This window comes from Etheostoma spectabile, chromosome 15, assembly GCF_008692095.1.
Source record: "Etheostoma spectabile isolate EspeVRDwgs_2016 chromosome 15, UIUC_Espe_1.0, whole genome shotgun sequence".
NCBI classification, from domain to species: Eukaryota; Metazoa; Chordata; class Actinopteri; order Perciformes; family Percidae; genus Etheostoma; species Etheostoma spectabile.
Window position 1 is genome coordinate 26,908,697 of NC_045747.1, and position 8,552 is coordinate 26,917,248.

Consider the following 8,552-nt stretch of genomic DNA (forward strand, 5'->3'; position numbering starts at 1 on the left):
GAACAGCTCACCTGGAGACTGAAGGCAGAAGTCAGCCTGAAGTTTGTATGCATGTAGAAGCACCAGAGACACAAAATAACACCCCAAATACAAGAAAAAGTGTCATAATATGGGCACTTTAAGATGTATGTAGCTGTTTAAATCATGTACTGTATTTAACTTTAATCATGCAACTATGGGTGTGATAATTGAAGTGAAGTATGCCAAGCTATATAATTGCATTACATATTTGTTAACAAGATAGGTTAAGGTATTAAGGTTAACAATTAATAAGGGGTAAGATTAAATCTATATAATATATATTAAATTTATACTTCTTCCTACTCTTTTTTTGTGCGTGTAAATTAAGGAAATTTGCTAATGAAACTAATAATGCTATCTTTTTCTATTTATTTCTGTTTTGTTGGATATGTTTTCAACAACTCCTTGTTGGGATTTTTATGTTGAATTTTACACGCTTGAGTAAATAAATAAAATACATAAATGTGTAAAATCCACTCAGATTAAGTTACAATAACTGTATAACTAAGAATACCAACATGAGTAAAAGTTAACTCAGCAAGTTAAAGCTATAGTGCGTAGTTTCGGTCGCCCCCCATGAAGATTTCTAAGAAATGACAACAAAACTGTTGCCGCATCCCTATGATACAAGCCTTCCCCCACCCCTTCTCCGTGCAGTTGCTAGTAGCCAAGGAGGGCACAGAGGATTAAAGAAACATGATGAATTCTTCAGAAAAGGTTGTTATCTTCACTCAAGTTTCTGCACAAGAAAGTCACCTGATGCCACAATCTTCTGAACACAGCCATACTGAGAAATACAGAGAAAGTTGTGTGGAGCGGATAGTCTTAATGAGCTTTGTAGAAACTCATTTGGCACTGGCTGGAATGTAACAAACGTTCATTAATATCAAAAAGTTACGCACTAAAGCTTTAATTTGTAACTTTGTTCAGATAGCATTATACAAAACAGCTTAAATGTTGTAGGAGTCATGAACTGATTGAGTGCACGTTTTGGAATTAATTGTATTGCTTATTTGTTGTTGCACCTTTTATGGTAAGCCACATGGATGTGGGCGGTGATTTATGTAGTTAATTAACGCACCCGTTACAGGCCTGGAGGTGATAGAGGGTGAGGAAATGGGACGTTGTACTTTTTGTTTTTATAGTTTTTTGATCACTGTAAATAATTTGAATATACGTCTTCACAATATATTAAGTTGTATTTTTCCATCAATAAACTTACAGATTACAGCTTTGAGATCAGCGTATTCATTTGTTATTTTGTCGGACATACAGCACCATTAAGGCCCCACCTCAGCCTCTTAGCGACTACTTTGTTTTGGATTTTAAGTATAGTTGCTACATTTTTGTCAACAAAAAACACAGTATTAACATGATTTTTTTTTCCGCTGTGGGAATATGTTGTAATGCACACATAATGTATTGAAAAGGACACAAATGAGTCAAACAATTGATGGTATTGGTTCTATCATGGAGCCTGAGTCAAGAGAAATCAAAGGCCTTGGGGAATAAGATTGAGAAGCTCCAACGGGAGTGCAAAGGGATTGTGAATAAAATCAAAGGGCTCACACCACAAATGAAATCATTAATGAAAAACAGGGAAGATGCTTTGCATGTGCCTCTTTGGGAGTTTAATTCAACTTTGTGAAGTTGTTACTACGTCACGCAACACCTTGATTCTTTTACTCCCAGAGGATGAGAAGGGGAAATGAATGGTGTTCCAGCATTATGGAATACAACAATGTATTTTAAGGGGAAATTGAACAGGGGTTGAATGAACCAAAGCTTCATTTCAGTTGTGTTCAATCAGATCCTGTTGGAATAAATGAGGAAGTATTGTTTTTCCAATTAGTGATGAACCTTAAGTATTAACAAAGGCTGCATCCATAATTAGGACAGATGACATGCAAGATGATCGTGTGTCAAATATTGGAAGCAGAGTGTCCAAAACACAAACCTCTGCAACCGGAAGAAAGTCTGGGACTTCTGGGACTTTCGTTTGCATGTCTTAGACGGGAGGCTGACTTGGCCACTCTAAAGATAAAACAAAATTTCTAAAGGACAAACATGAACTGGAAGAAGAGGAGGAACTGCTACGTAAAAGGAAGGAAAAACTTCAAATGGATGAGGAAATTACAGCGCACATGGCTAAACTAAATGTGTTCAAATCTCAGAGCATTCTAAGTGGGAAAAACTCTGCATCAAGGCATTTGGATGGAATGAACTAGTATTTGGAAAGAAAACAACAAAACTCTTAGTGCTCAGGCCCATCCATTTGTTCCACAAATGCCAAAAGGAAATCCAATGTGAACACCTGGATACAGGAAAAAGGCCTGAGGATAAAATTCCATCTCAATTGATTATCAGAGCATGCTTCATTTAGATAACTCAAGCAACATCCAATGTATCGCAACGCTCAAGAAGACACACAAATGCAATATGGAGACGCTTCAAATGGCAAAATTGAAGATGAAAACAATGTGTTTGGCATTATGAGAAAGCAAAATGAAATAAGTACACTGTTGATACAGCAGCAATGTCTTTCATCTTTGCCAAAGAGAAAGACACCAGTCTTTGACGGTGATCCATTAAAATACCATGCATTTATGGAGGCTTTTGAGAACAGTGTGGAAAGGAAAACTGGGAGCTATAGTGAGCGTCTCTATTTCCTAGAGCAGTACACTAAAGGTCCTCCTGGTGCACTGGTTAGAAGCTGCCAACACATTGATCCTGAGAGGGGATGTATTAAAGCTAAAAATGTATTGCAGGAGCAGTTTGGCAATATGCAGAGGATTCCATCTGCCTACATGGAAAGGGCTAAAACTAAAATCTGAAGATGTAAAAGCCCTTAAAGATTACAGCTTTTTCCTCAGAGGCTGCTGTAATGCTATGTAGGAGGTGGAACACCTGCATGAACTGGACATGCCTGCTAATATGTCAACCATAATAAAGAAATGGCGAGTGGCGTTAGTGGGGCTGGTGAACAAGAATGTAAAACTTGCCATAGTTCCAGTGCAAGTTGAGTCCAAGAAAGGCAGCAAGATTGTTACCACCTAGGAAGTAAAGCAATATTCTGTACACAAGCTTTGATGCACAAACCTGACTTTACAGAAAAGAGTGTACATATTCTGTTAAGAACAATGGTCCAAGAGAAAGTTCCGAGCAGCCACATAGTGTCAGGACTGGAGGTAGCTGGCTTGAATAAAGAAGATTTCTGTGAACTGCCCAGGGGTTATACACAGGTGTGCATGCCTGTTCACAAGGGGAACATTCCAAGACAGAGTTATCTTCAGGGATGGCCTCATTAAAACAGGTTAATTTGCTGGAGATTAAGGCAGGGATAAAACTGTTGATAGGGGCAAATGTTTCTAAGGCCTTGGAACCAATGCAAGTCATACGCAGCATTGACAATGGACCCTATGCAATCAGGACAATGTTGGGTTGGACTGTGAATGGGACACTGATAGAAGACAGTGGAGATCCAATGGATGAGGAGCAGCCAGAGTTGCAAGTGAACAAGGTGTCAGTGGTAAACTTGGATGAGCTTTGGTAGCAGCAGTCTAAGACTTCCCTGAATGCAGCATGGATGAACAAACTGGCCTGTCAAGAGAAGATCATATGTTTAAGGAACTGATCACAAGCTCAGCAAAACAAGTGAATGGTCATTATCAAATCGGGTTACCGTTTAGGAAAAGCAACATCAAAAATGCAACATGGGTGTCAGGGCCTCCATTTCTCCTTCAGCCTGAGAGTATGTTCCCATCAACTTCAGATAACCCTGAGGTCAAGAAAGCCGTTACTGTGAATGCTATGCAGGCCGGAGAGGAGGTCGATGCAGTGACCCACATGATCCATTACTCTGAATCTTGAGATTTAAAACATTGCTCTTGTCTCTTTGTCAAAAGAGGAGACTACTGAGCATGGTTCTCACCCAGTCTGACTTAGATGTGAAACAACGACAATGTTCATTGGAGAAGGATATGGAAATTTTCAAGAGGAAGACTGCTTCAATTTGTTTATCAGGAGATCATTAAGTTCACTGCTAAAAGGAAAAAGTGTGAAATCTATGCCCGCAGAAGCTAAACATCCCATCACATTAGCTAAGGATGTACACATCTCATCCATACTCCCAAGGTACATCCATGAAGAGGTGGGACATGTTGGTTGTAACCATATGTTATCCAAACCGCGTGAGAAATATTTGATCACAGTACAGCAATCAGGAAAGTTTTGTTGAAGTGTGTTATCTGTCCAAGGCTGACTTGCCTTCTGAAAGGGAAACTCTGGATGAACCTCCCTTCACTCATGTTGGAGTAGACTACTTTGGTCCTTTCGAGGTGAGGAGTAGGAGTATAGTGAAGAGGTGTGAGGGAATTTTTACCTGTATGGCCGTACGAGCAATCCGCATTAAAGTGGCTCCTTCTCTGGCCACGGATTCTTTTATAAATGCACTCAGGTGCTTTATAGCGCAAAGTGCACGGGCTGAAATATGTGCCAACAGAAACTGAATTTGAATCATTTAGATTTGAATTTGAATTGCTAAACTTGAATTATTGCATTGAAAAACTGAATTTGAATCACATAATTTGAAATTGTAGTGTTTAATTTGAGTCACTGCATAGAAAAACTGAATCGGAATAGTATAGTTTGAAATTGAATTTATTCGTTTAGAACTGAAATCCAACAAAATATGATCATCAATGAATTTTCAACTCTCTATAACTCTATATCTTCAAATTCAGTAATCACAATTCAAATTCAGTTCACAAAATTCAATTTCAAGTTACTGTGACAGACCTCCGGGTACTTGAAGGATGACGGAAGAGCAATTGAGCGCGGATCAACGTATATCTTTCGTGCTCCCAAATCCCCCACAATCCTATGCTCGTGGCTTTGCCAGCTTGTTAAAAAATCAATTAATGGCGGACTTAAGCGGAGAGAAGCAGAATTGGAATTTAAATGCAAGTATCTTTAGTGTTTGCTGTACATTTGTTATCACCGCCAATGTAAAGCTAAATGCTTAAATTCTGGTACAAATTGCTATTAATAATGAGTCAGATTCATCACAAGCAAACGTTACGCTAACTGAGTCTATCATTTAACATTAGGCTGTTAGCTGGTTTGCTGTCACTTTGTGCCATTTGTGTTTGTAAAGTTGACACCATCTCACATCTCACATCTAAAGACAATCGTTTCACATCTAACGTTAAAGTCTGTCATAAGATGTAAAGACTGGGGATCTTGCAGGGTCACACATTACAGGACTACAACTTTTGCGATATACTAAATTAGTCTGAAACAGGGAATCGCTTGAAAAGTCGTTTTGGTGTAAGGTCGGCATAATTCTCATTACAGCAGTGCAACATTACTGCAAAATCTGTGGTGGATATCTTAAACTGTATCATAGTAAAAATACTTTTATCAAAAAATAATTAAATGAATCTACTGATGTCACAAGGCAGATACAGTAATGTGATTCAGGCCTATACTGTGTATCATTATTTCTTCTGTCGGCCCAAGGAGGCACAGGCCTTCTTTTAGTGAATCTCTTCCCAGAGGAGCAGTATCTGAACTCCATGTGTTGTGCATTTGACTAAAAACACTTGTCAGCTCTTTTCTGCAGTGGTAAGATTGCTTCCTAATAATATGGTTTATGGGGCCAGCTTCTTTGGACCTGCGTTGGATGTTTCCATTTTAAACTTATCATTAGAGCCTGCTCAGTCTCTCTCTCTCTCCATCTCTCTCTCTCTCTCTCTCTCTCTCTCTCTCTCTCTCTCTCTCTCTCTCCACATTTACTATCTTGCAGCAAAGCATGTATTTGAACGTCAGTGTTTCCAACAGGACCACATGACATGAGGCTGCACTTCAGCACACGGGGAAGGAGCTGGGGGAGGGGAGGAACAAGCAGAGAGGAGGAACTGCTCTGTTATGACGGCTCCTTTTCACACACACACACACACACACACACACACTCTCTGTCTCTGTTAGTTTTTGACACATCCAGCAGAGTGCAGGTAAAATTAAATTAGGTTGTGCAGTAGAGCTGGGCCATATGGAGAAAATCAAATTTCACAATATTTTTGACCAAATACCTTGAGATCAATATTGCAGCGATATTGTAGGGTTGACTTTCACAAAATATTTACACAATGTGAATTTTGATTAATAATCATCAGTAATGTGGATACAATGATTAAGTGGTTAAAGGCAAATAATAGAACAGCTAGAACAGTCTGGTAAGGTCAAATGACATCACTTTACTGTAATTTAGATTTTAAAACCAGGAAAGGACTTGTTTCATGTCACAATATCCAAAATCTAAGACGATATCTAGCCCCATAAATCGATATAGATATCATTTCAATACATTACAAGTTGGGTCCAGACTAGTTTAATGATAGCCAGACAGATTCTATGGAAGAATTAATGGGGTGCCGTCAATCCAGCAGTGGGCTTGTGATAAGAGTGGCAGCATTTGAAAATATATAAATATAAATGGTTTGCCAGATTGGATGTTCATGTTGTGAATTGCATGTTTTGTGTGTTGTTAAAAACAGTGACTCACAGAGATCCAGTTTAATTAAACAAATTCTTCATCCACTGTTTAATCTATTGAATGAAGTGATTGAAACATGCTCATCAACAATGTCCAGGCTCTAAAGGGACGTCCTATATCTGTCTGGCTTCCCTACAACAGTTCAATTTTATTTATAGTCAAATCACAACAGAATTTCAGGACACTTTACAGAAAGAGTAGATCTAGATCACACTCTATAACAGGGGTCTTCAATGTCTTTTAAGCCGAGGACTCCTTTACTAAAATTTATAAAAAACTTCAATTAAATTTTATTTATAGTATCAACTCATAACGAGTTGCCTCTGGACACTTTGCAAATAGCGTAGGTCTAGACCACAGTCTCTAATTTACAAGGACCCAACAATTCTAGTAATTCCCCCAAGAGCAAGCATTTAGTGTGACAGTGGCAAGGAAAAACTCCCTATTCTGGAAGAAATCTTGGACGGACCAGGCTCTTGGTAGGCGGTGTCCGACGGTGCCGGTTGGGGGTCACAATAAATGATAATGGAACAGTGACTAGAAATAGTGGTTGTAGTATTTCATGGCATTGCAGGGCGTTACAGGGCACGTTACAGGGCACGTTACTGGGCATGTGGTCCTACTACAGGACGTAGTAGGACAAAGGCAATAGCTGCAACCATGATTTTGATTGTTTAGAAATATTTTTGGTTGGTGAATTCTTAAAATAACAGAACACCATGAAATATTGCATAAAAAACCGAGTATAATATTGCAGAAAATGTAATGCGTTATATTACTGCGTTGCAGCAAAAATAAATACATTATTGTAATTGCATTACTTTTGTAATGCGTTACTCGAGTAACCATTTAGAGCTTGACCATTTAGAGCTTTGTAGGTCAGGAGAAGGATTTTAAATTCAATCCTGGATTTTACAGGAAGCCAATGCAGAGAAGCTAATACAGAACATGTCAGAACATGTGCTCCGGCATTCTGGATCAGCTGGAGAGCCTTAAGGGTTTTATTTGAGCATCCTGATAATAAAGAATTACACTAGTACAGCCTCAAAGTAACAAATGCATGGACTAGTTTTTCAGCATTGTTTTGAGACAAGATGTTCCTAATTTTGGCAATGTTATGAAGATGAAAAAAGGCTGTTCTTGAGGTTTGTTTTAGATGGGCGTTAAAGGATATATCCTGATCAAAAATAACTCCTAGATTTCTGACAGTAGTGCTGGAGACCAGGGCAATACCATCCAGAGTAGCTATATCCCTAGATAATGAAGTTTGGAGGTGTTTAGGGCCCTGCACAATTACTTCAGTTTTGTCTGAGTTTAACATCAGAATATTGTAGGTCATCCATAATTTTATATCTTTAAAGAATGCTTGAAGTTGAACTGACTAGTTTCATCTGGCTTGATTGATAGGTATATATGGGTAACATCTGCATAACAATTAAAGTTAATTGTTTCCTATTAATATTGCCTAGAGGAAGCATATACTGTATAAGGTGACTAGAATTGGTCCAAGCATTGAGCCTTGTGGAACGCCATGGCTAACTTTAGCGTACTTGGACGATTTATCATTAACATTAACAAATTGATATCAATCACATAAATAGGACTTTAACCAACTTAGTACGATTCCTGGAATGCCAACTAAATGTTCCAGTCTCTGTAACGGTGTTGAATGCAGCACTACGATCTAGTAAAACAAGTACAGAGACAAGTCCTTTGTCTGCAGCAGTTAGAAGGTTATTAGTTATTTTCACCAGCTCCATCTCTGTGCTATGATGCTTTCTAAATCCTTACTGAAAGTCCTCAAGTAACTATTGCTATGTAGAAAATCACATAACTGATTAGCGACTACCTTCTCAGTGATCTTGGCGAGAAAGGGAAGATTAGATACAGGTCTGTGGTTGGGTAAGACCTCAGGGTCGAGAGTGTTTTTTTCAGAAGAGGTTTTATCACAACTACTTTAAATGGTTGTAGTACA